The 27,086-nt window shown below is 39.7% G+C and overlaps 1 protein-coding gene across 13 annotated transcripts in view; it reads right to left on the bottom strand.

Moving 5' to 3' along the window:
* RBFOX1 (RNA binding fox-1 homolog 1) overlaps nt 1-27,086 on the bottom strand; it is a 773,250-nt gene that overhangs the window by 384,755 nt on the left and 361,409 nt on the right. Inside the window, exon 1 of one of the 13 annotated variants that reach the window (XM_088064284.1) lies at nt 11,190-11,429. The exons of the other annotated variants lie outside the window; for them this stretch is intronic. The gene's annotated coding sequence lies outside the window, so the exon portion shown is untranslated. Of the gene's footprint in view, nt 1-11,189; nt 11,430-27,086 lie in introns of those variants that run through there. 13 annotated transcript variants of the gene reach the window in all.

Here is a 27,086-nt window from a genome sequence, read left to right as displayed (position 1 = left end):
ATCTGAAAAAATAATAGAAAACTTTTTTTTTACCATGCCTCCGACCTGAGCCACTGAGTAACTTCTAACTTGCAGAGGAAACAACAAATCAAACAAATCTCATGATGTGCAAACATTATCCACTGCTTTTAAGAGAAGTGAAATCCTCTGGAAGTGTGCAAGCACACATAGCATGCACCAGATTTATTAATGAGGGAAAGGGTTCTCCAGCCCAATGGAACAGTGACCCAGCTTTGGAGACACCTGGGCACATTCTGCTGCCTTGATTTTTCCTGGCTGACATCTCTGCTCCAGTCCTCAGACACAAAAATCCATTTGACCCCAATCTATGGCAAGAGTTTATCAGCCAGGGGCTGCTTCACTGGACACCCCAAAACCACCAGGAAAAGCTCAATCTGCATTTCTATATTCATATTCTGCATGGGCAGTGGTGGAACCAGGGTTCTGTGATGAAAAGGAGTTTGACTCTCATGATTTGATTTTGCATTATTTTAAATTTATAACTTACACTTTTAATAATAATAAGTTACACCTTTCTCATGAGGGCGAAATGTTGCTCTCCTGGGTTCAAGAACTTTGTCAGTCCTGTTCAGGCTAGGACACCCAGATTAAACAGCCTACAGCTAATCCAGCAGTTCCCAGTCAAACTCCTCTTCCTTACCTTCAAAAATTAACAATGCACAGGGATTCTCTGCCTGGAGCTGATGTTCAGTTTATGATAAAGCTCAGTTTTTGCCAAGTTCTTTCAGCACAACAAAACTTGACAACTTTCAGCACAAACGAAACAAGAAACCTTCAACTTTGAGGGCAAAATGGAACCCTAATAAAGGCAGTGGCGGCTCCTTTATTAACCAAAGCACAGCAACCCTGTCGTGTCCCAGGATTAGGTGGTTCAAAGAGCCACTGCCAGCTCCCTCCTGCTGAGAACTTCCACTTAATGACAGCATTCCCTGCAATGCCTTTGGGAACATAAACTCATTTTATGGCTAATGAAGGGAGGGTTTGTTTTTTTCAAAACATGACTGTATTATTGTAAAATTGTACTAGTATCAGAGAGTCAAGAAAAAGTAATTTTAAAGTTATACCACCACTTTAAATTCTTTTCTGTCACTGTGTACTACTCGGTTATGTTTCATCTCCCAAGGTATAACAAAAAGAAATGCTTGAAAACAGGGTTAAACACCTGCAGGATGTAACTTTATAGCATTAGCCCTGATTATAAACATAAAGGTAAGTGATGCATTGTAATAGAATCATCTTATGGCCCAGGCTAAGACTGTAAAATGTAAAGCTTCATACTGTGCTCACCGTGTTGAGTTAAAAGCAGAAAAAAATGGTGTTGCATTTTCCCCATCCTCAGCAGAACTGCCATCCCTTCTCACAGGGTTTTCTAATCCTTTCTGGCACCTGAGGCATCTGAACAGTTGGTGGGGAGAAGTGAAACTGTGACGAAGTGAGTCTCATTTCAGATTTACAGTCCAATCACTCACAAAACCTGCCAATTCACTTTATGGCATGTACTGTGAAAATTCATTATTTCATATGAGCTGAAAAAAATCTATTGGTGCACTACAGTAGCTTGACTTTGAATTATAAAAGAAGGAGTAACTCAGTATGTGGTATCTTTAGGCTTGTAGTGAGATGGATCAGCATATGCTTAAAATGTCCTTTGTATGTTCCATTCAAGCATTACATTTGTTCAGCCTAAAAACTGCTCTATTTCAACCCTTTTTCTGTTATTTTTAAGTGTATTGCAAATTTATTTTTATTTAAAGTTATTTTAAGTGTATTGCAAAGTGTATTTTTATCTGACTGCTATATATGCATAAATCCATGTACTCATGTATGTGTTAGAAGCTGAAAAAAGAGTACAACAACAAATGACCAGTCTAGGTTAGAAATCATTTTGATTTCAAATAATTTTCATTAAAACAAAATAATCAAAGGTATTTTAATCCACTAGTTTTCAAATAATGGAAATCATAACTACTCAAACCAGGTCAACTCACTTAATAGCTTTGGTTTTTTATAATCCCATGACTTAGGGTAAAAACACAGTTTAGGGTCAGTGGGCTGCATTATCACAAGTGTGTCAGGTGATACTGATGCCACCTTAGAGCTCCCAACGCCCCACTCTCCTCCCCAGCCTGGCTTGGGTCTGAAAAAGGCAATTTCTCCATCCCACAGACCTGTCAAATGCTAAGGCAATAACTGAGACAAAAATTAACTTTCACTGAAAGAAAATACCAGGACATCTCAGGGTGTTTTCACTTGTGCCCAGCTCTGTTGGCTCGTGCTGCAGAATCAAAACTGCAACATCTGTGTGCCTCTGAAAAGCACAATAACACGAGCAGGAGCTGGCCTGTTCATCTTTGTCACAACCAGAACCATGGGCTTGGACCACACCCCACCCACACCTGGATTTGCTGCTGAAGCTCACAGAGCACAGCCCCACCTGGGCAGGCTGCACTCCCAGCTCCTTTCTGCTTCAGAGAGCATCAGAGCTGCAGCACAATTCTGTAGCTCATAAAATGCCAGCTAGCATCAGTTATGTAGTGAGATGGGTTGACTAACAACTGCATTTGCAGCTGATGACTGTTTCAAAGTTACAATCCCATTCTTTTCATTATATTTTTTTAATGCTACAAACATATAATTTTTTTTTTGCAATTATTTATCGTAACAAAATTAAAACATGCAAAATAAACCTCAGATGAGCCATAAGTTCTGCAAGTTTTTTCTTTCCCCCTTTATGTCTAATTCATTCTCTTTAATTCTTTATTTCTTATAGCAGCAGTTTGATATAGTAAACCGTAGTTTGTAAAAGCCATTAAGAGGAGTCTTGCTAGTAGCAATCCTATTAAGTTACCTCATCAAGTGATGTGCTAACATCAACTTTCTTCAGCTTTTCACTGCAGCATTTATAAGTGGCTGAGATTCCTAAAGTGTTTTGTTGAAATTACAAGCAAAATTGTCTTCATGGAGCATAGAAGGAGAAGAAATGTAAAAAAAAAAATCAAGTTCAATTACAAAAGTATTTTTGAAAAATCAGTTAACGCCCGCCGTATTTTAACAGCATTAACATAACATAATTAACAGCAGGGTAATTCTCACAGGTCAGAATGAGAGTGCCCTGTCTCAACTCTGTTAGCTCCTTTTTGGAAAGGTAAATTGACATTCCTCCCCCACACTGTGATCTCTCCTTCACATTCCCTCTGAACAGAGAGGAGCCAGTGGATGCTTCCCACTGGAAATTACGAACTCAAGCCCAGCACACTTCACTGTGCTCATCACAGTTATCACATCCTTTGGAGTTTCAAACAACCCTAACTCTAAAATGCTGAGAAGAAACATCCACCCAAAAGCCAAACACAAGACAATTCATGAGACATATCAGGCAGCATCTTATTTTTTTTTTTTTAAATGGTTAAAAGTTATACAGCTACTGAACTCCCTAAGTCAGGAACAAGTTGGCTTCATAAAATATGTTTGGTCTATTGAACTATGACATTTCTAATTAAAATGAGTATGAAATGATTACTAAATAGATTGTTTTTCTTTTGTAACCATATTCTCCAAAGTCAAGTTGAAATGTCTTTCAGCATTTCATTTTTTCAACTTTATTACACACCAGCCTTTACTCTATTAATTTTTTCTCTTTCAGTATCTTCAGGATATACATTTTTCTTCTGGCTGGCAAGTATCCCACACTTTTGGTCTGCAATAAATAAAGCCACATGAACTTCTTGTACATGTTACTTTTCTACAAATCCCAATATTTCATTTTACTTCTCTATCAAATATCATATATTTTGACCCTTGCATGTTTATTTTTCGCTCTTCATTACAATCAGGGCTTTTAAGATGAAGCAATCCAATTCCTTGGGAGGTAAAGGTAACCTGTCCACAAAGCTATAAAGTGCAAGACAGTGACAGTAATGGTTTGCCTGCTCCTGTGACCAAGGGCAAGTTTTACACTTCCAAAGTCAAAGAACTGGATGCAATTAAAGCACTGTCAAATCACTATTTGACTTCCCTAGAAGGGAGGCACACAGAGCTTCTGGAAATTACTCTCACATTCCCAAAATGTGAGAGTATTCCCAAAAATTCCCCTCCTTTTAATGCAAAGGGAATGAGGGATCCAGCGCCTTCTCTCGGAGCCCTGCAGTGCACACAGCACACCTGGACACTGGAGCTCACACAAACAGCTCAAACCAATCCTACACTCATTTGCTGGCTTCAATTACCTTTCCTGATTTAATAAACCATGGCTGGACCCGTCTGGCTGCTCAGAGTGAAAAACAGTAGAGAAGGAAAGAAGAATTTGCAAGGGAATTCACGTCCTGTTCCTTTTTCCATTTGCAACTGTACCTGTCAAACAATTCTATTTGTCACTCTTCTGAGAATGAAGATGGACCTTTAACTTGAAGTAAGGAAATTTCCCTCCACCCCCCCACCACTTACAGTTTATGTCTTCTCTTATATTCTTATGGAAGAAGAAAAGTTTAGTGTTAACTCCACTACTCAAACTCTGGAGACTTGAGCTCCATTGGCAACCTTCAACAACTCCCTCCTGGCTGCACCTTCTTTCATGAAAATGCAGCTTAGAAGGATCAGGGCCAGCTAAAAGTTCTCCTAAAAAGGAGTAAGAACAGGAAATAATTGCTGTGCTCAAAGAGATGAGAGATGGGAAAGATGAGAAAATTACTGAGTGATTGGGGAAGGCAAGGAGACAATGTCTGGTTCACTTTTTCCTCACATCCTATTTTTCAGGATATGCTCTGCTCACCCTCACTGTGCTGCCCTGAATTCTCTCCACTGGGCCAACATTTCTGGAGCACAGCACCCAAGCCTGGACATGAATCTCTGGGACAACCTTCCCTTTCCTCAAGGTATCCTAGCTGAAGTTGATATAGCTTCTTTTTTGCACTGTCAAAGATCATTTAGAGAACTTGGCAAAAGGTTGTTTTTGTTTTTTTTTTAATAAAATCCACAGGTGCCAGTTTTAATTTAGGTTTCAGTAACCCAGGATATGCAAATCTTGATTTTCAGGTTTCCTTTTTCGTTTCCCCTCCCCTCGTAGCAGTTTGCACTGGTGACACCTTCAGGGACAGGACTCCTGCTCTGCAGCGGGGGCAATTGCTCAGCAGCAGCTGCATTGTCAGAAGCAGCCTGGTGATTGCTCTCATTCCTGCAGAGAGCTGGCTGAGCTGGCTGATCCTTTACTTGTTGGATCCCAAGGCAGTGATGCCTGCACAGCCAAGCCCTGGGGAGCCAGGGGAGCGTTCTCTGTCCCCGAGCCTCAGGACAGCCTGGGCCAGGCACTGGGAGCCCTGGGCAGCCCTGCCCAGGAGCCTGGCCCTGCCTCTCCCCTGCAGTGCAGCAAGAGCCTCTCCTGCAGACACCCTTCAGACAGCTGGCTTTGCTCAGAAAACCATGCAAAAGGAAGAGAGCAAAAGGAGGAAACTCCCTCATCCATCCAATCCTACACCAGCACAGGGTCCCCACCCCATGGAAGGATGCTAGATTCACTCCCTATTGCTATTCTTCTGCTTGCTCTCTCTTTTTAAGCCAGTCGTTTGATTAAGCCACTTCTTTTCAGGCCTCTCTTAGTGAGATCCAGAGAGAACAGAACCCCTCACCATCTCTCTGCCCCTCCTTGCAGAACAGACCCAGCCAGGCTGGAGAGGGACGTGTAGCTCCAGCCCCCAGGGCATTCTGTACACACAGAATTCACTGCTCTGCAGGACTGACACACGTGTTTCTACTTCAACACCTTCTCATTGTGTTTATATTTAATTGACCAGTGAAGTAATTACTTCCTCCAGAATGAAATCAATTTAGTTTCCTGTATTTTCCTAACTTTTTTTTTTTTGTTGCAGCCAGTGCAATACAGATGGCTAATGTTGTTCCTAATTCTCCCTGTTCAGTTCCTCAGGTGTACAAAAAAGGTATTTCTTGCCCAGATTGCAGGTCCTGTTTCCCATATTACATGCCCCATCAGTGAGTTGTGTTCCTGCTGCCTATTTCTCCTTGTTATTGGGCTGGGGAAACAATATTATTCCCACATTGGTTCCTGTTCAGTATTAATAGCCTGTTTCAAATGGAAATGTTTAAAATCCAAAATCAGTACTCTGTGCAAGCTTATCTTCTCCCAAACATCACATAATTATTGGCAACATATGGTATTGTTTTCAGTAAGTACTTTACTTCCTTTGTCCATCCCTTACAAGCCTGGAAATGTTTCTGGTGTCCCCAGCCCGAGTAATCCACAGCACAAAAAGGCTGCAAAATTCTTTTTTAACTCTAATGCTTTCACAAGGGCATACCTTACTATGTTTTATAAACCTACTTTATTTTATTACATGGATTCATATAAAAACTATAAACCAGGTTTTATATCACTTTCAGCTTTTGACCATTCATCAGTTTTCCATGATAAAGCCACAGTGAAATCAATATCCTTGTAAAGCCAAGCTGTCAAAAGTTACTAGACTATTTCCAAAGGCAATTCCAATGAGACAGACTACCAGATGTTTTCAATATATTTCATACAAGATTGCATGATAATTTTAGTGGGAACGACGGAAACAATACAACAGGTAGTGTTTGGAGGTTTGACATTTTAAATAGCGAGCCAAATTGATTTTTACAAGATACCAGAGACAAAAATGCCACTTCTGGAAAATTTATACCCAAACATTCATCCACAAAACTTAAGAGCAATTGTGTTGTCAAGCAGCAAGGAGATTTAGAAACAAGGACACACACACACACAAAAAAAAACTAACTCACTGTACCTATATATGTATGAGCATGTCTCTACCTTTACATAAATATATTTAATATTTAACAATGTATATTTAATATACACACACATAGGTGTATGGAAGCATAACCACCTCACTGTATTGTCTTTGCCCTTCTGCTCATTTACAGTTTTATTCCTTACAGAAGACTGCCAATTATGATTAAAATTCCCCTTATAATTAATTCAAAATTTTATTAAATCTGGTTTTTATAACTTTAAATATAATAACGCCAGCCAAGCCAGGGCAAAGAATATGTCTAGTCATTAATTTTACTTGTATCATTTCTCATTCCTCAAAAAAATGGCAATAAAAGGATCCCTCCTTAGAAATCAGCCTGGCCGTGGCCATACTCATCTCCATAATAGCACGATTTCCAATTCACGCCTCATTTTCATTAATGTTTCTAGCCATAAATTTTTAAGCATATGATAAAAAATTTCTGAAGCGGCATAAAACTAACATGAAGTGGGAGTTCATTAGTATGTGACCCTAATTAGAAATTCCATATTAACTTCTCATTTCTACTTGTGCATATCCAGCAGCAGCAGGCCTAATATGCTGTGTACCACTTGTACATTTGTTTAAAGAGCTCTTTCTCCCCTCCCTTCCTCATTTTTATTTCTACACAATTTCCGTGTTTCCCCTGCTACTGAATAAGTCAACAGACAACTGTATCACAGCAGCACCTTTTGTGTCACAAATTATCCTGGAGAATTGTAAGAAGCTACCAGCTCAATGCTTTATTAATGATACCAGATCATAAAAAGAAAGGGGAAATTGCTGACTCCAACTCTTTTCTAATGTTGGGTGATAAAAATGCTACTTCAGGATTCAGAAGGTTAAGTTCTAATGTGTATTTTGAATAGAGTATGCTGAAATAATTGCCTCATAAAGCAATGCATTGACCAGCCTGCTAATGGCTGCATAGTGCAAAACTCAGCAAAGAGTGCCAAGCTTACTGGAAAAAATGCTGTGGCACTACTTTTTGTAGCTTTCCATATTAAGTTAACTTTACCCTTTTCCACTTCTTTTGTTTTTAATCCTACCAAAAGAAAATCCACCTAAACCATTTACTGGCTCCTTTCTGCTCTGTGAGGAGCAAATTATTAAAGCACAAACCCCAAAAAGCAAACAGCCAGGTGAATTTGAACAGCAAGAAATCACAACCACGCTTCACTCACATGAGCCCAATCACTAATTTTTGGTTTTGTTTTTTCTGTGAGTTTCAGTTTGATATCAAGCCAGTAGCCAAACTGAAAGTAAAGCAATAATTGCCTTTTGAAATATGGATGCATTTCCAGCTTATAAACTTTTCATTAACAAGAATCTGTCTAATAAAGCAAGTCCTTACTGACAGTGCACACTGTCAGCATCAGAACAGCAGAGAAGCCTGCCCCTGTTTATAAAATTCCCCAACAACAATTAAATAAATCCAAAAGAGGTCAATCTACATGTAGAAGCACACAATTTGCCACATACTGTAGCCAGAACTAAGAAAAAAAATCCATTAAAGCCTCCAGTCAGGTACAACTGAAACCCCAGAGCTGGGGAACTTGGCAGGCCAAGAAGGCTCCACACCTGTGTCCTACAGACCAAGGTGTGTGGGCAGCAGAGTGCAGGAGAACACAAAAGAATGAGATGAGTCAAAGTTAATCCTAGGTAACTGTTGGAGTTACCATTTGAGAGATCTAAGGTGTCTTTATCGCTGGGTTTTGAGTGATTTTAAAAAAAAAAAAAGAAATTACACAGCTGTTTACATCTGCACTCCTAGAATCATGTTTTCATCCAGTGACCATTTTCTTATCAGAGAAGTTTTAAGCCCACAACTCCCACGTTTTCAGCTTCCCACCCTCCTGCAGTCAGGCAGTGGCTTGAGAATGGATTTGGATTTGCCACTTTGGCTGTAACCCATGAGACAGAGAGTGTCCAGAGCACACCACCACTTCCAGACACCTGTGGAGCATCATCTCCCAACCTTTCCCTGTATTAACTGGGGCCACCTGACACTCAGGTGACACAAGCTGTAAGGATATTTACACACAGGATATGTGTAAGCCAGAGCTTACATTCTGATGCCAAGAAACGAGGCTGTTTTAGGCAAAGCTCTCCTACAAAAGGTTAATAGATGCTAAATTATCATTATCATACATTTTAACTCTCTCTCCCTGAGCGGGGTAGGCAGAGCTTCAACGTACACTCAAGTGTTGGAGTTTCTTTATGTACCTGAATTCAATTATCAAATTTGAGTAGAGAAACAACAGGTGAAAGCACATCATCAAGTTCAACAATAAAACTCCTTTTGATTTCAAAGTTGTTTCTATTAACAGTCAGATACAATGTTGATTACTACAAATATCTAAGAACTTCACATAAAATATACCCTGAGCTTGGATGTGCTGGGATATCAATACAGAGAGTGGTGAGAGGACTACCAGAGTGCAATAAAAACTTTCTTAGGCTACATATCAGTCAAAAAATCCCAATCTATAGAGTGCAATGAAGAATCTCACTGAATAATAATAATATACAACACCAGCACTGCACAGAAATAAACCCACAGTGCAGGTACTAAGTTTTAAAAAGTCCTTGGTTTTGTCTCGATTGACAGATGTGCAATTTTAAAATACAAATCATTCATGAAAAAACAGTGACATCTCTCTACCTTATAAAAACTAATGGATCAGAACACTGATTACTGGAAAAATAAATCAGCTTTGGAGATCTTAAGATGTCATAAACGAAGCATCACACACTGTGGATATGAGATGCATTACCAGAGCCATTTGATTGATTTATTGTTAGTTTTGTAATCAGTCTTTTCAACTTTTTTTTTAACCTATTATCACCAGTGAGCAAATATATTAAAAACCCTTTGAATGCACTGTGTATCAATAATTTCACCCTTTTAAAAAAAAGATTTATTGCAAATAGTAATTAAAGATTTAGCTTTATTTTTGAAAGTGCCCCTATACCTTCTTTTAATGAAACACTAACAGAATGAAAGCAAACCAGAATGGCCTTTCCAGATTGCTGCCTTACATGAAAATTCACAGGCACCTAAAATTCCTGATTCATTTTAAAGGTAAAAATGAAAATTATTTTCAGTATGTCTATCCTCCCCACCTCCTCCACACACACATATACTACTTCCCCCCTGGGAAATAGTAAAAAAGAACTATTAGTTATTACTATAAGTAGTAGTCAAAATCCTGTCAAAAGGCAATTTTGATGGATTGCTATTTGAATAAAAATAAGACAGGCATGGTATTTATATGACAAGTATAGATGTGAGATTAAATGATATTATGAAACTTCAGAATAATCTGTTTAAAATATCTCTGTTTGGATCGAGCACATTAAGATGAGACAAGCCAAAGTTAACTCCAATTCACATAACTTAGCAACGACCTGACCCACTTGAAATTTCTTTTCTAAGACTTGGCTGACTTAGCCAAAGCTAAGGCACACATCTTAATATAATGGGCCAGAACATCAATCAAGACTTATTTTTACTCCTTTACTGCTATTCTGAGCTCTTACAGAAACTTATTTTGATTTAGTTATTCAAATATATGTTTTCATTGAACTCTCCTACTTTTACACATTTTCTCCAAAAACAAGGATAAGCATGGGAAACTCTGGCATTTAGCAAAGGGCTGCAATTTGGAACTAGTATTTCCTTTATTATATTTACAATGAATGGCATCTCCATCCCAGCCTAACATTTCTTTATGCACATCCCTTTGACTCTTCAATTATGGGCTTTGCAGCAGAGCTCAAATAAACAAAATAACAAGTAAAGAGCAATCAGAGAGATTGAACCGGACGGATCTGAATGTGAACCTGACACCTCCAGCTGGGTGCCTCAATCACCTCAGCTGCTCTGGGCATTTCACTTAGCCCTAGGTTTGGACCCTTTAGCTTTCAACAGACAAAAATGCAACAGACAAAAAACATGCCAGCCACATGCAGACGGGCAAGAAACTCCTCTGAGGTATCAGAGTGAAGGTTTAACTCCAGCAAACACTTCACTATGTTTATCAAGTCAAATAATGTCCAGAAAGGGAAATTTAGGGATGTTTCCCAGAAGGTATTTCAGTTTACCCTAAACAAGGAATTCCCAGGTACTGGTTGCATTTTGGTCTCAAGAACTGCAGCCCCACACAATAAGCCAGGCTGGAAGGGGCCTCAAGAGATTTGAGGCAGAAGCTCCTGATTGAAGCACAGTCATCTGTGAGATCACACCCCTGGGTCTGATGCTGATGCTCTGGAACCTTCCAAGAGGGGGAAATCACACAGCTGCCTCTTCAAGCAACATGTTAAAAAGCTTAAATATTCCCAGGGGGAAAAAAAAAAACTTTCCCAGTTTGAACCTACCTTGTTTTAATTGCACGTTTGCATTCCTCATCCTCTTGCCACAACACCTCTGTGGGGAGACAGGCTCTGGGTCCTCCATCTCCCCACAGGTCCTCAGGGGCTGCTCTTTGCTCTCCAGGCTGGACAAGCCCTGTTCCTTTGGGGTCCCTGCCAGGCTGTGCTGGATTCCTGCCCACCCTGAGGGACCCTCTGCACCAAGTGTTTTTATGGTTCTGAGGGACCTTCTGCACCAAGTGTTTTTATGGTTCTGAGGGGCTAAACCCCAGAGGGGCAGGGACTGCTGGGCAGAGGGATAGTCACTGCCCAATCTGCTCTAATGCAAAGCACCTGGGCTGCCAGGTGCCAGCGCTTGTCCAGCTCCAACCTGCTTGAATTACTGTCCTGTGCTGCTCTGGGCACTGAGGATGTGCCAGGGCAACCTCGCAAGAGACTCTCAAAGAGGGGGAACCTGAGAGGCCAGGCTGCTTTGCCAGCAGGATGGCTGACCTGGAAAAAAGGCTTTAAACCAGGAAAGGGCAGGAGGAGAGTTTTCAACAGCCCTGTGCAGGGGGTGATGAGCAAAGGGAACACAAAATCAGTGGAACAAGGCTTGTGTCCTCCAGCACGTGCATGTAAAAGCAAGGAAGTGCCTACAAAGCAAAATGCTCAATGTGGTGAGGCACAAGCAACGCTGCTGGTCCCTTGATGTGGAGCAGGAACCAATTCCTGCTGATACAGCCTGGCTGAGGGGTAGAGAGCACCCTCAGCAAGGTGCCAGTGACACAAAACTGGGAGGAGGTGCCGAGGGTCATCCAGAGATCCCAGAAATCCAGTGATCTCTTTACTGTGAGGGGCACTGGCCACAGGAGCAGTGTGCCCAGACAGGCTGTGACATCTTCCTCATTCAAAAGATGCTGGGCTACAAATTGCAGCCTACTCCAGGGTAGCCCTGCTCGAGCAGGGCAGGTGTAGGCATTTAACAGCAATACTAAATTGTGGCCCAGAAATACTACGCTTTTTCCCTAATTTTCTGCAAAAATGCAGCATATAAAAAATTATGTTACAGATGTAATGTGTTCTAACTTGGATATTTCTTTCTAAGTTATTTTTGTTGAATGCAAAACTTAAACCAGAGCAATGCAGAGAAGATTGCTGGGATTTCCTATAATCTTTTCTGCTATATTTTTGCCTGCATTTATTTGTCTACATTCCTTGTATAACCTACTGTGGAGTGACATTAACAGACCAAGACAGGTTAAAGTTGGTGCCCACAATATTATGAATTATATTCCTACTTCCTCTTGATTGTGTTGAGTCTTGACTTCATCTCACTGGTGTGTATTCCACTGAATTTGGTTCTGGAAATCTGAAGAATATTGGAATAATTTCTCACTTTTGCTTTCAAGAATAACAGTCTCAAACACAATGCAAGTCAAAAAGGTACAGAGGTCCAAAAACAAATTATTTTATGCTTTTTCTAGTGGCTATATATATATTTATAAGGAACCTCATTTGTAATCTACTTGTCTCATATGGTGCATGAGTATTGTAGCATTGTGGGGGAGAAAGGCTAAAAAATAGCTGTACAGCAAGAAAAGGAGGGGAAAGAGAACTCATGCTAAGCCACTGCAAAGTTGAGTCCCCTTTCTCTAAGAGAATTACATTTACTGACTTGGCTTCCGAAAAAAACACCTGACCTGATAAGAACCTGAACATTCCTAACTCCCAGTCATGCAAACAAGTCATGGTTCTACCTTGGCATAAAGCTGAAAGCTTCAATCTGTGTCAGTTCTTTTGAGTTATTTAAAGCTAAAAGAAACAGGCTCACCTGGAAGCTTAATTTAGGAAAATCAGGAAATTTTAAAAATAGGACCCAGACATGAATTTGCAGCGCCATGAAGCTGCTAGTTCAAAGTGTCTGTGTGACATATTGACAGCTTCCTTCTGGTTGGATATTTCTCTTTTGTTTTCTCCCCCTTTTCACAGTTTTTTGTTTTGTTTTGCTTTTAAACATACATCTTTCTCTATTGCTTCCTCACTAGCACTGATAGCTCCAGCTAGTTCATAAATTCCATTGCTGCCTGCTGCCCTGGGATGTGGTCATGCAGAAAATATTTCATAGGGGAAAGTGTTAGCTAGCTAGAGGCAGAATTGTCGATCATTACTGGGAACTGCAGCTACTGGGATGTGACTGTGTATTCATTTCATGCATTATAACACCTAATGTACATGACAAAATGTTGAATATTAAGTTAATTCACAAACTAGAGTAGCTGGTGTTGCTGAAGCTGTACAGAAAATACATGTTATTGTTCCTTCTCCTTTTCCAGTGCTTTCTAGCGACTAGAAAATGGTTTGGTTTCAAAATTGCTTAATTTCACCATTTATTTTATGTCGATTTAGTTCATTAAAGTTTGAGCAATGCTTTGATGTCCTTTGCTGGAAGTTGCCATGCAATTTTACTACTGTCTCTTTATGCTCCTGCCCCTGCAGAAATTTGTGATGAAAAAATCTGCCCTTAATTGTTTTGTACAGAGCAAAATTTTCAAGATATTAGAAGTTAATTTGATGCTATTCAGAGACAAATAACAAAAATAAAATAATGCCTACAAATTAATGTTATTGTTATTATTAACACCAGGAACCAAATGGTTAAAAGCTAAGAAATACATGAGGCAGACCATGCATTTGTACAGAAAATTCATAATCTAGAAATTTGAACATAGCCAGAAAGCCAGCCAGGGTAATTACCTGCTTCAAAGGGGAAAATGCAGTGTGGGGCACACAGAGTGAGTTACCTACCTCACAAGAACTCTTTTTTCCAAGTTCTTCATTCCAAACCAGTAACAAACAGGTTACCTTGCCCTTAGAAAACTCTGCAATAAAACTGAGCAGGAGGATCCTGCTACCACAGGAAAGAAATTAAATTTGTTCTCCTGCCGTGGTTTCCACAAGAGTGCAGATGTTTCTCTTGAGTGGTGAAGAAATGTAACAAATAACCCACCCAGCCATTTTCAGATCAAGTTCTCATCACACTGAACCCCCAGAACAGAATCTTCATGCAGAAGATGATTAGAGAGAAGGAAACCAGGTTTCCATGAACCAATTCAGCCACAGGAACACCTGGATTGCTCCTTCTCCATTCCATACCAACGCCTGCGGAGGCAAAGAGAAATGCCTGAGACAAAAAGATAAAACCAAACAAAAATACTCCAAAGAAAGAAGCCATTTGTATTGGAACTCCCTATTTTGAGTAAGAATATTGCCAGGTGACAGCTGTTTAACTTCTGTGATGTGCATTAGGGATGTGGTGAGTGAAATTATACACAAAGTTTGCTATTTTCCCCTTTTAGATCCACCTTCTGTTAGCACTCAAGTAATCTACTCACTGGTGTGAGTTACAACAGCAGCTTCCTACTGGCACCTAAGAGTTCCACAGTTCTCCCCAGGGGAAACCAATGCAGTTAAAATACCTGAAATACAAACTGTGCATTGTGGAACATTTTATCCACCAGAGAAAGAAATGTCTCACAGGGGAAACGGGGCAGAGCAAACCCCTAAACATAATCTGACAAAATAAACAGAATTCAACAGAATGCTAGGTTGGAAGAGACCTTCAAGATCATCAAGTGATTTCTTACACAGCCTAAAGGTCATACTGGCAAGCCACAGATGGTAAAAATCAGATTATTTCAAATATATTACAGCTCTTCCAGAGTCGTGTGACAATAATAACAAACAGCCAAGGCCTCCACACAAATCAGTATGCAAAGTTTAAAATGAAGACAGCTTGGGGAATCCCATCCTCCTGAGAATATGACTGTGTGATGTGAACTCTCATGGAAGTGAGCCTCCACTGACTTGGAATGGTGTTCATTTTAACATGGAAAACAGAAGGTGGTTTTCAGGGGAGGTCTTGATTTTAAAGGCACAGAAGTAAAACTGTGGTGACAGACTGCACATTGTTGTTTTCAATCAATGTTACTTTGAAAAGAGCCGTGGGATGGGTGGAAATGCCCAGCAGAGAAGGGAAGAGTGGTCCTGCCTTTGGGAATCACCAGGAGTGCTGGCTGGGGAGGCTCAGAGGGGAGCTGGCTGCTCAGGGTCAGGAGGAACCCAGCAAGGAGCAGGGGGCAGCCAGAAGGGGCTCTGAGAACAGAGAACCTCACAGGGCTAAAGGGAGCTTGGCAGAGCTTGTTAGAACTTGCAAAGCCACCAGCTGAAATCAGATCTGCCAGTGAGAACCTGCCTTCATGGACACAGCAGGCAGGAGAGGAGCTGCAAATAAATCCCTTTTATTCATTACTTATTTTCTCTGAGTGTCTTCTTTTCAAAACCCTAAATATTCTAGTTTTAATTCTAATATAACCTGTCATTTGAAATATGCAAAACGCCTTTTAGCTTTCTTTGGGGAGTGCTCTATAAAGAGGAGGTCTATTTAAATCCACCTAAAAGATCCAGCTGACTCAGGGTCTCATTATGTGTGTGATCATATTACTGACACCCAAAAAAGAGCAAAATAGAATGGGAAAACTTCAGCCTGCTATCATTTGTTGGAACACTGAGGACTACATGCTGTATCAGAACAGATTAATTCATTAACTTTCAAGTAAGAAGGACAATTTTGACTCTAATGCACAGATTGTGTCTTCAGACACTAAACACTGTTAAGGTTTTGGTGAATGGAGCAGAATTAGTCTTGGTTTGCTCTTTCCAAAAAAAACCAAGCAAAATGGGAAGAGTGACCTGCACACCTGAAACTGAATCACCCTGCTGGACAAACCCCTCTGGCTGCAGAATGAAATTCCAGCCTGCCCCAGGGGAAAAAACATTCAGCAGAAGTCTGCTGCCAATCGACCATAAACCATATCAAAATGCCATTGAAAACATCTTGACTTTTATACTCCTAGTATTGCTACCAGGCTCTGGAAAAAGAAAAATGATTCCTGAAGCACAGCACCAACATTTTTTAGGAAAGTAAATCTTTCTGACTTCATGCTAGTTTTATATACCAGTCTAAGACAGGACTTTCCAACTTTACATGCATATTTCTTTCTGAGCGTTGTCATCACCGAATTAAAAGTTTCAACATAATTCATATTATTATTATTACTATTTTTATTTAGTATGTTTCATTTCAGTTAAATACAAAGCTAACTTTTTCCTCTGGGCAAATACCTAGTTCCCCACTAATTTAGGCTGTCTTCTGCAAGAAGCTGTTAATGCTGTTGAATCCAGGGGAGGCATTTTGGTTGATTAGAGCGGGATGAAAGCATTACCTGAGCAGGTGTGACAGCTGAGCCCAGCTGCACATCACCCACAGGTGCTACCAAGAAGCTCCTCAGGCTTCAAGGGCACAAGTGCCACACCTGTGAAGGGAAAGTCTCAGCTCCTGCGTCCCTGGGAAACAGCTCCCACCTTTATCCTGCGCTTCCCTGCCTGCCCCATTTGGCTCTGGACCATCCTGCAGCTGGAAGAAAACATCTGCAGCCACACAAAATTCACCCTGAGCAGGAAGTGTCTGTCTTCAAATCTCTACAAAACCCCTTAACATTCTCCTGAATAGTGAAGGTGTTTGACTGGGTCTTTTTATTTTTTCTGGCTTCAGAAAATACAGAGAAGAAACACATTCTTGCTTACAAAAAAATTACAAAATAACTTTTAAGGCCACAAATGGGAGTCAGAAATCCAAGTCATAGAATTCTTTTTAGGTTGAAACGTGGAGCAAAAGCTCTTGCCACTGCACTCCCAACTGTCTTGCAATTTATATTAAGAGTGGCATAAAGGACATCTGCTATAGAAATGATTACAGAAAGCTAAGAACAGTAATGGGGTAGCTGATTTTAACTGCTTGACTAAGTTGAATTATTTTGCTTTCTGTGGAACAGTAGTAATTTGGAGGCTCAGTATGGTGTCTTCTACTGAGAAATGCCAGAGCCAGAATTATCCTTTTCCAGCACTGTTCAAGACAGTGGAGAGGAACTCCCACACCTCACACTTCCCTGGGGACAGGAATTACTCTTTTCCTCTTAATAGACTGAAAAACACAGACTGAAAACAATAAAAAACAATAGACTGAATATGAAATTGTCTCCAAAAACTTACTTGTAAATGGTATTATGCCCATTTGCAAATTCAAGCAGCACCCAAGTTGAAACAGGAAAATATTTCCAAGTTAACAAATGTTTGTTACACACTATAACCTCCTATTAAACAAATGGGACTTTTTCTACCACCACTCTTATATGTATATATATATGTACATGTGGAGTAACTTTTTTTTTGAAATCTAGGTTAGGACAACAAGAGCCTGAACTTTTCATACTGGAATTAAACCACTGTTTAATGATTAAATCCTTTGAACACAGAAGTACAGCTACAGGAAGTCCCCTGAAACAATCATTTGTAACTGTTTTTTTCTCTGCACTTCATAAATAATGAATAGTTAAAAAGAAAAACAACCCGCTGGTATCACATTTTTTTTTCATGCACTGGTTATGCAAGCAGGCTACAAGATCCTTTTGAGGAAAAGATGTATTATTTTGACACCTTGCAGTCATTCTCCCTCACAACTGGATTTTTAAGACTTGTGGGGAAAAAAACTCCAAAATATAACATGTTCTGCAAGTAAGTAAAACAGTTTATAAAATTGTTTGGAATACAAAACCATTATTCTTTAAATCTAACATCATAAAAATGTTTCTTCTCACAAGTAATGAGCTATCTATATTTTCTTTTTATGATAAATTTCTGTCCAGAACACTTATCCACAACCTGGTAAAGTAATTTAGTATATTTCTATAAATAATGATGAGTGACTTAATTTTTAAAAAACACTGTAAAAGAGAAACTGTCTCACCCACACTAAATTCCCAAATGTGAAAACCAATTTGCCTGAAATTCTGTACTTTTCTCTTTTTTTAAATGGAAAATCCTGGGGAAAGAAGGTCATTAGAAAGTGAATATAAAACTATTAGATATATTTGCCTTACACTTCATGTGTTCCAAGCAGGTAATTTGGATAATCTTTCAATAATTACAATGCACTGCAAAAGAGATTCTAATATCTCCATCCCATTAACTATTTTAAAGACTATACCATGCTGAAGTAAAAAATGTAATAGCACAGCAGACAACACAAAATTCCCAGAAGGTTAATATAGGAAAGGAGGATATTAGGGATGCCACTATCCTTGGTGGGAAGCAGCCCCAGTGCTAAGCTTCACCCTCTTGCTTCCTGTGAAAACTCTGTTAATGGATCTGCTTTTAATTTAATTTCATTTCCAAACTCAGGGTAAGACAAACAAAATGATACCACAGCTGAACAGCATTTGCTTCATGTCTGGAGCTTTCCTTGGGCAACTCCTACCAAAATATCACAGGTTAAATTATAAAATCTGATGAGATCAGTCCACTAAGTAACGATCGAGAAATGAAGAGTTCTGGAAAGTTGGAACCCAACCCTCCTCTTTTTTTTCCCCCCAGTATTTGGTAAGGATGTGCAGTCTGAACAAACTGTGTGTGTGTGGATCCTCCCATCAGTGCTGCCCATCACAGCTGCAAAATCCCCTCCCAAATCCCCTCCTGCACCAAAGCCTGCTGGGGCCAAAGTGCTGCATTCCCCTTGGCCCAAGGGATCCCATCAGGGCTGAAACCATGGCTCTGGCTCTGGAATTTCTACCCTATCTAGGGTTTAGAGCTAAAAATCTGAAATTTCTCTCAAGAATTAGACACAGGTCCACACTCTCAGAGGTCATTGAAAGCCAGGCTGTCACACAGTCACCCCCCACCACAATAACCCTCAAATTATCTACTGGAGTTCTTAAAGAAATTCAGCCTTCTGTCTGTCCATTATTTGCCATCATCCCTTGCCTTGGTGACACTGGGAAAACAGTTTAAATTCTCAGCTGAGAAATAACCTTATTAAGGTGTATGTGTACTTATGTAGTTTCATAATAGAACATCTACACTTGCATTTGCCAAAGTAACTGAAAATAAATACCACCATTCTCCAGATACACAAGGAATTAACACATTTGCAATGTGCAAAGTTGAAATTTAAATTAAATTAAAAAAAAAATACAATGGAAAGAGATTTGCACAGTACTTATTTCATGGGTAGTTATAAGTAACAGAAGAATAGCTATTGCTTTTTATGCATTTTTTTGAAAATGATGAATGAAGCAAGATTTACTGTACCTGAAACATACAAACGGCATAGCATGTTTAAAGAAGAATAAATTGCTTCAAGTTTTCTCAGCAATGAAGCGACCAGATAAGTTTTTTTTATGCATCCAGTTGGCAGAACAAGTTGAAACATTCTTTTGCACACTGGGAGTGCATCTTGCTCTCCTTTTTAGTATTTAATTGTGAGGATGGGAAATACCTTAGCAGGTGTATAAAAAAGCAGAGCAGAAGGGAGAAATAATGAAGGAGAGCACCGTGTCTTGGAGAGGACAATGAGAAAATCTGCTAACACAGAGAACTGATAGGGCATTAAACCACAAAATAATAACAATGACCCTTAGGAAGTGGGGTCATTATTGACAGATCCTTAACTTGATTCTGGTTGGCTTTTAATGCAAGCCTTAAAATGATGTGCAGACATAATCTGAAACTCTATTTTGATTTTTCTCAATATATTTTTTAAAGTTATGTAATTTTAAAAAGTGTTTTCAGTGTTTATAGACCTAATTTTTAAAAGGTAGATCACTGGGAATTTTGAACAAACACTGGTAAAAATAACGAGACCAATAGCTCTGAAAGCCCAGTTCGTTACAATTTCCCTTATATAAATGATAAAAATATTTAAAAATTCACTTTTGGAAATAACACATCTGAGTCTGGTGTGGTATGCAATGCACAGTAGAATTTAGTGGAAGATCCTGGCAGTAGTGAGAACAAACCAGAGGAGTTGCCTCGTGTGCTCTTTCCTTCCAGATGATACATTTTTTTAATTTCACATTCTCACTACCAAGATTTATCCTCCTGCTCAGACTTTGCTCTCCCAGCCTGCCACACTTTTTTTCCTACACTCAATTTACTGATTCTCACTTCACTTGCATGAAAGCAACATCATCAACTCCACTTGACACACCCCTAACTTCTACCAACCCTTCAGCAACTTCAGAATCAATCCTGTCATCTCCACCACTCAGGAAATGCAGAAGGAAGGTGAAGCCTACACTAATGAACCTCAGTGTTAAAGGGACTCGTGTGATAAAAAAGCATTATTTAATAGTTAAAACAGTAAATGTCTCCAGTTTTAGTACTTCTAAAAACCACTGTTTCCTTCAGCTGGCCATTTCCTGGGGCAGGATATGCCCAGGATGTGCCCAGCTCTGCTGCCAGCTGAGTGCCCCAGGCTGTGTCACCACCACAGCCTGGAAAAGCCAGCAGGCACTGAACGAGCACTCTGTTAACGATGGAAACCCTCTGCATCTTCCTCTGATGTGCAGCTGCAATATTCCAGAGCCACTGCCCAGCCTCAAGTCACCTTCCAGCCCAGAGATGCTCTCTCACTCACACAATGGCTGGAAAGGATCTCTGGGTGTCTCCTGGCCCAGCCCTGGCTGAGCAGGACAGTGTCCAGGGGGAAACAAATGATTTATCAAATGGCAGAGCTGCCTGCAGGAGGGCAGCAAGAATTCTTGCAAAACTGAGATTCAATTTTGCCACTTCACAAACACCATCCAGTTGCACTTCATGAGGATAATTATACTGTCCCTGGAGAGAACAGTTCAAGGTTGACACTGATGTATGAAGTGACTCCGGAGACTGTTGGAAGCTGCAGAGTGCGAAGGCTCCTGCTGTCTTTTAGTTACACAAATCTCATCACTGGGGTGGAAAGCTTCTCTGTTTTCACCATGATTAATAAAGACAAACTTGTTCCCTTGCATCTTTTACAGAGTATACATCAAAGGCCTAGAATGAAAGGGCATTGATTTATAGCTAAAAGGTGCACAAAAAAACCAACAAAAAAAAGTCTCTCGGTGTATTCAAGCAGAGGATCAGAAAAGTGAGCAGAATTCCTCACATTCCAGTGAGTAAAAAGAAAACTACATTGTGGATTTTAAAATCTTTCCCAGATTATAAAGGACTGGTTCTACAGAACAGTTTCTACTGATTTCAGTCTTCAAGTTCGAACACCTCATGTGCTTCTTACACTCAATGAAGTGCTACCAACAAAACTGTACTGAACTTAATTTTGCTTTTCTACTGCATTTCAGATACACCATGGTTTGGCTCAGGTTCTTTCAGATTTCTCTAATCTAATTAAAAACCGATCTCTGCATAAAACTGATTCAAACACGGCAAAGTGATGGCTGTGCTTTGTTCTAATGGCATTCAGGGTTACAGTCATACAAATCTTTGGATCAAAGAGCCTAGAAAAAGTAAAAATTCTCCTGCCAAATCAGTAAGAATTTCTAAGAAAACAAGAGAGTTACTTTTCCTGCAGAAAGATTATGCTATTTTTGCTATGCATATTCATCTATAAACACCAATTGCTTTGTGTCAAAAGACAAACAGCTGGATAGACAAAATGCTGATGCCATTGAAATTCCTATGTTAAAATTTAAAGGTTTTTTTAGTAATTCTATAATTCTACTCTTCCAGTAAGGCTTCTGGAAACTCTGTTATGCACTGACAAAAGCAAGTGAAAGAAAAGCTTTTGTTTCATATGTTGTTGCACATTTCCTGGTTACAGGCTCTCACTTCAGATACTGCAGCTCACTTGAAACCATGAAGACAAACAAAAACCTTAACTCCTTCAAAGGATGGAAGCAGAACTGTCCATAGTCATTCTGACAGTGAGTGACACTGGTATATAACCAATTCCTCACTGGGGTTTGCTCAGACAGGTGAGCATGATGCAGGTAAGGGCCCTGTAGGACAGTTTGGGGTAGGACAAAAGCTGACAAACCCAAACCTGGGCAGGCAGAAAGCCCAGGCTCTTGTTCAGTGCTCCTGGATACAAACCAGCATTCACAGGCACCTATACAGAACCAGAATCCCATTCTTCGTGTCTAGGCCAAATCTGGGAGGTATTTCACTTCTGAGGAAAAAACAAGAGGAACTAAAGAAATTATTGCCATGGCATTAACTGTGACTTACCACATCCATGCGTGAGCACCTAATGAATTTACACAAGTGTCCAAGCAGTTCATGTTTGAGTCCCCAGTGAGTTCCCATGTGAGCACACCATTAGCTCCTGCAGAAGTGCTTAATTAGCTCACAGGCACCATTTAACAAACACCTTGCAGGGTCCAGGCACAGCTCTGACAGCCCGGTCAGAGAGGCACCACGTGCCAGAAGCTCGGCTCAGGAACAGCCAGAAAGGAAATCATCCCTCAGGAAATGAGGGAAAACAGCCCAGGAGATGCTTGAGAAGATTCATGGCAGGAGAAGCTGCTGGGAACACACAAGTGGAGCTGCAGAAGGGAGATGCTTTGCTGAGCTTTTCCAGTTTTGAGAATGAATTACTCCAAATGAGGGGGAACAGCTGTGGACTCTGGGTCTCCTCCACCTTGGCTATTTCCTGAACCTGCCCCAGCCTGCTTCACTCTCATTCTCCCTCACACTGACACATCTTTCTGATGAAAACTAAAAATAAATGTTTCAGCCATGTTACCACTACAGCCAGTGGACTGTGAGCTGGGATTGCACCACGGTGGTCACACTCCAGCTTTCAGTGTGACAGGGAACTTTAGGCTTTTTGGAAGACAAATACTGCAGAGGTAATGCTACAGATAAATGCTTGATAGCACAAAAGATGCTCTAGGAGAAAACTGTTTTCTAGCACAAATTTGAAATTGGTATTGTTGCACTCCTTCCCTCTACACCAGAATCAATAAATTGTAACTCTAAAAATGTTAGCTGTGTTAAAGAAAAAAACCAGAATCTCAGTCACAGGGCAAGTGCACACACACACACATTTAAATATGTGCACACACATTTAAATGCTTCCAGTCTTTTTTCCCAAAGCACAAGCACAATATAATTTATATACATTAGTCAGCTAGCACAGGGTAACTTCTACAGAATCATAATTCACAACAATTTAAGGTTTTGGTGCTTCCCTTATAAAGCTGCACAAACAAAACCAGCAGAGCACCAACAGCTGAGTGTTTCAGAAATGCAATTATGCCCCACACAGGGATGGCAAACAGGCTGCAGCCTCCCATTTCAGTCCATGGACTCTGCAGTGTGCTACCAAATCCTTAACCACTGGTTGTCCATGTGCTCTTATTGGGAGATCTCTCTGGTGTGCTAATTAGTTCAGAATGTAGCTGCCAAAATAAAATTACATAAAAGAGACTAATGCACCATAAATATCCCACCTGAGTAAAATAAGAAAACATCTGTTAAAGACCTTTAAACATTTGTTTAATTATATGGGACTGGAATGGATAAAAAGGAAGAGAAAAGGCAAAAAAGCAGGGGGTAAATGTCCATTTCTTCCTCTTTTCTAGAGCTGGGTTGATTCATTGTGAGGTGGCTCCATTTTTCAATATAGCTGGTCCAAATACAGGCAAACAGTACTAAAACCTGGGCCTGAGCTTTTGGTGTAAAAAATGGAAAAAGGAATGGAAAATGTTATTTTTTCCCTGATCTTCATCACCCATGTTCATCACAGAGAGCAGACAAAAGTTTCTCACCTCAGCACAAAAGGGTAAAAAAGCCCAGAATCCCAAAAGCTGGCTGTGCTGCTGCACAGATACAGATGTACAGCAGTGCTTACTCATCCACCCTGAGAATGGATCCTCCATCCCAAACTGCTGCTCCCTGGAACAGCTTCTCTGCAGGTGGGACTGGGGAGCTTGAACAATTAACAAAATAAACCCAGCTCAATTAGCAGGCTCAGGGTCACGACTGGCAAAGCATTCCAGGACCCAGCCAGATGCTGACATGCAGTGGGTTCCTGAGCAATTCTAACATTTCTGATTTTCTAAAGGCAGATTGCTTGCAAGTATCCGATAAGCACTTCTGATCTCAAGGGTTTTGCAGAGATTTTGTTTGTTATGGAGGAGCTGCAGCACTGAGGAGGCTGCAGTTTAAAGGTGGCTGAAATGCTCCCTGCCAGTCTAGGGAAGGACATTCCATTGCTAATGCAAAATAATAAAATATTACAATCCAAATCTTCCTGGGTATATGAATTAATGGCAAATACTTCTCTTGTGTCATGTTCAATCTCTTAAACATAATCTCATTTCTCTCCCTGAAACCCCCTCCTCTCATTCAAAAAATTCATTAAAAAGAATTTTAAGCAGTTTGTTACTCAGACTTCCTGAAAAGAGTATGTGTTGTTGCAGGCAAAACAGTCCTGACTTGGGGAATTTTCCTTATTTTATTTTCATTTAATACAAAGTAAGTTAAAAAAAGAAGAAGACATACTACAGATCTACTATATGCTAATAGAAAATTAAGAATCCTCAGGGTCCTACAAGAAGTAATGTGTGAGTGCTGACTCTTTCAGAGCTCCTAAGGATAAAAGCAAACAACATTATAGAAGCTTATATTGTGCATACCCTGCACAGATCTAGTCTGATTGGGTTTGATTTTTACTTTGGCCAAGCTTACAGTTTGTTTTGAAACACTGTTATCTTTTAATTATTTTGTTATCAATACTGGCATGCAGCCCAGACGATGGGCACTGTTGATATTTGCCCATTTTCTCCATCTACTGTAGGCTGCTGACTAACAGAAATATGGAAACATTTCTCTATTAGCCAAAATTCATTACTGCTGTTTAAAAATAGTTCAATGCACTCAATTGGCATAGTGATGCATACACACACCTGCCAATCTGATGGCATATTTTTAAACTTATTAATGGAAACATGACAATTAGCAGAATTGCTGGGAAGTTATTAAGGATCAATGGATCCATTTGCTGGGAGGAAATTAGAAAATAATTCCAGTTCTTCTGATAATGCTTTTAAAATTACCATACTAGCATAGGAATGGATTCATTTACAGCAACAGTTTGGAAGCAATGGGATTTCTGACAAATGCTGTGCCCTGCTGGGTTTGATTACTAATGGTCACAACTCCTTGAAAAGAAGGGCACAGCACCTTCTAAGAGAAGAGAGAGGGAAATATGGCAGGAGGGGAAAAGCAAGGGTTGGGAATGCTCTTCCCTCTGAAAGCAAAGTTAGTGCTAGCAACAGCTAATTACAAAATTGTGACGACACAGCAAGAGCTCCTGGGCTGGCCAAGTTACACTGAACAGTCCCAGGAGAAATAAAAGGATTAATAAATATAATATAAATAAATAAAATAAATATTTGTTTATAATATATTTATATTATAATATAAATAAATAAATAAATAAAAATAAAATAAAAAAAATGAAATGAAATTAAATTAAATAAATAAAATAAAATAAAATAAATAAAATAATATAATATAAAATAAAATAAAACAAAATAAAATAAAATAAAATAAAATAAAATAAAATAAATGGAATTTCTAACAAAGATATGCCTGCAGTGAACAAGTCTGAGAGGAATTGTAAACCTACAAGGAGAGATCCTGAACAAAAGCTGCCACTGCTGTGTGTTTGGGGCTGGAGGCAGGTTGTGCCCAAGCTGCAGATCCTCACTCCCTAATCACGGTCTGTGCTAATTGCCCCAGTCCAGGACCCAGCCTGGCTCCAGAGGCAGCACCCTGTGCATCCTGCTCAGCTGGCAGCCACCCAGAAATGCTCCCACTGGCAAAGCACAAACGGCTTTTATTCTGGAAGAAAGGGGATAAATGAGATTATTTTGTTACATTAATGTGGCTGAAGGAAAACAAAGCTCTTTGGAAGTTCTAGGAGGGTTTAGGACGCTCAGGAGGGACAACCGTGCTGTACTGTACAGCCCCAAAGCACTGCAGCTTTTGGGCTCATCAGCAGCAGAACACCTTTGAAATTCACATTTCTGGCAGCACAGACTGCTGACAGCTTTGTCATCTGTCTCAATAATTATTGCAACAAAGAGGCAAACTCTGTGGGCTAGAGAATGTTTTCCCATAATGTTTTCTCATGTATTGTTTATACTATATATTTTACCATTTGCAGCATTATTAGAGGCCTCAACAATCATTTGGTAGTGTCTGCAACATAATTGAATAGAGTTTTATTATCCCAGTGAGTAGGAATAAATATTTAATTCTTATGTACCACATGACAGTGGGAATTGTTTCAGCCAATAAATCTTTTTGTTATTCTACTTTTGCATATGCACTTTCTGTTGAGACAGAAGTGCTTGTACAAAACCTTCTCAGTTACTTCAATGAAAATAAAATATTTGGCAAGTATTTTTTATTTAAAAGTTTGCCTCTTCTTCCCATATATAAAAGCAACAATTTTTTTTTGTGTCTGTGTTTTATCCTTTTAAATGAATCCAAGAAAACAGAGACTTAAATCAACAAAAGGAGAGGAGAAAATAAAGCAATAAAATATAACAGTGGAATAAACACACATCAGTTTAACCCTGTGCTTCCCAAGACTAACATTCCTTTCACTTCCCAGGTAACACTGAGCAAAAGCAAAAGTGGCACCAAAAAGACAAACACTTTCCCCCAAGCCCACGCTTTTATGAAAGCTTCACTCACACAAAATAATAATAAACCTCAAATCAGCCAGAGTTTCAGAACATTACCAGGGATTTTAACATGCTGAACACATTTTAACATGCTGAACGTTGTTATTTAGTTATTAATAAATAACAGTGTTATTTGTTGGTGTTTCGAGACAATGGATAATTTGTCAGAAATGTGTTTGGTTTTTTGGGGTTTTTTTTATGTAAAGAAACAAAAAAACACCATGAGGGATCCTGAGACTGTTTTTAGCTGAAGCAGGAAAGTAACATTCTGTCTCCAGTGGGAACTTACCTTCACAAAGAAAATAGGGACTCGAGAATAGATGAGTTA

Source organism: Pseudopodoces humilis, chromosome 18 (genome assembly GCF_049639895.1).
Source record: "Pseudopodoces humilis isolate 2021_Gansu_Grassland_sample_001 chromosome 18, ASM4963989v1, whole genome shotgun sequence".
In the NCBI taxonomy this organism is placed as follows: domain Eukaryota; kingdom Metazoa; phylum Chordata; class Aves; order Passeriformes; family Paridae; genus Pseudopodoces; species Pseudopodoces humilis.
Note: the sequence above shows the minus strand (reverse complement) of the source record. Positions and strands in the feature narration are given on the sequence as shown.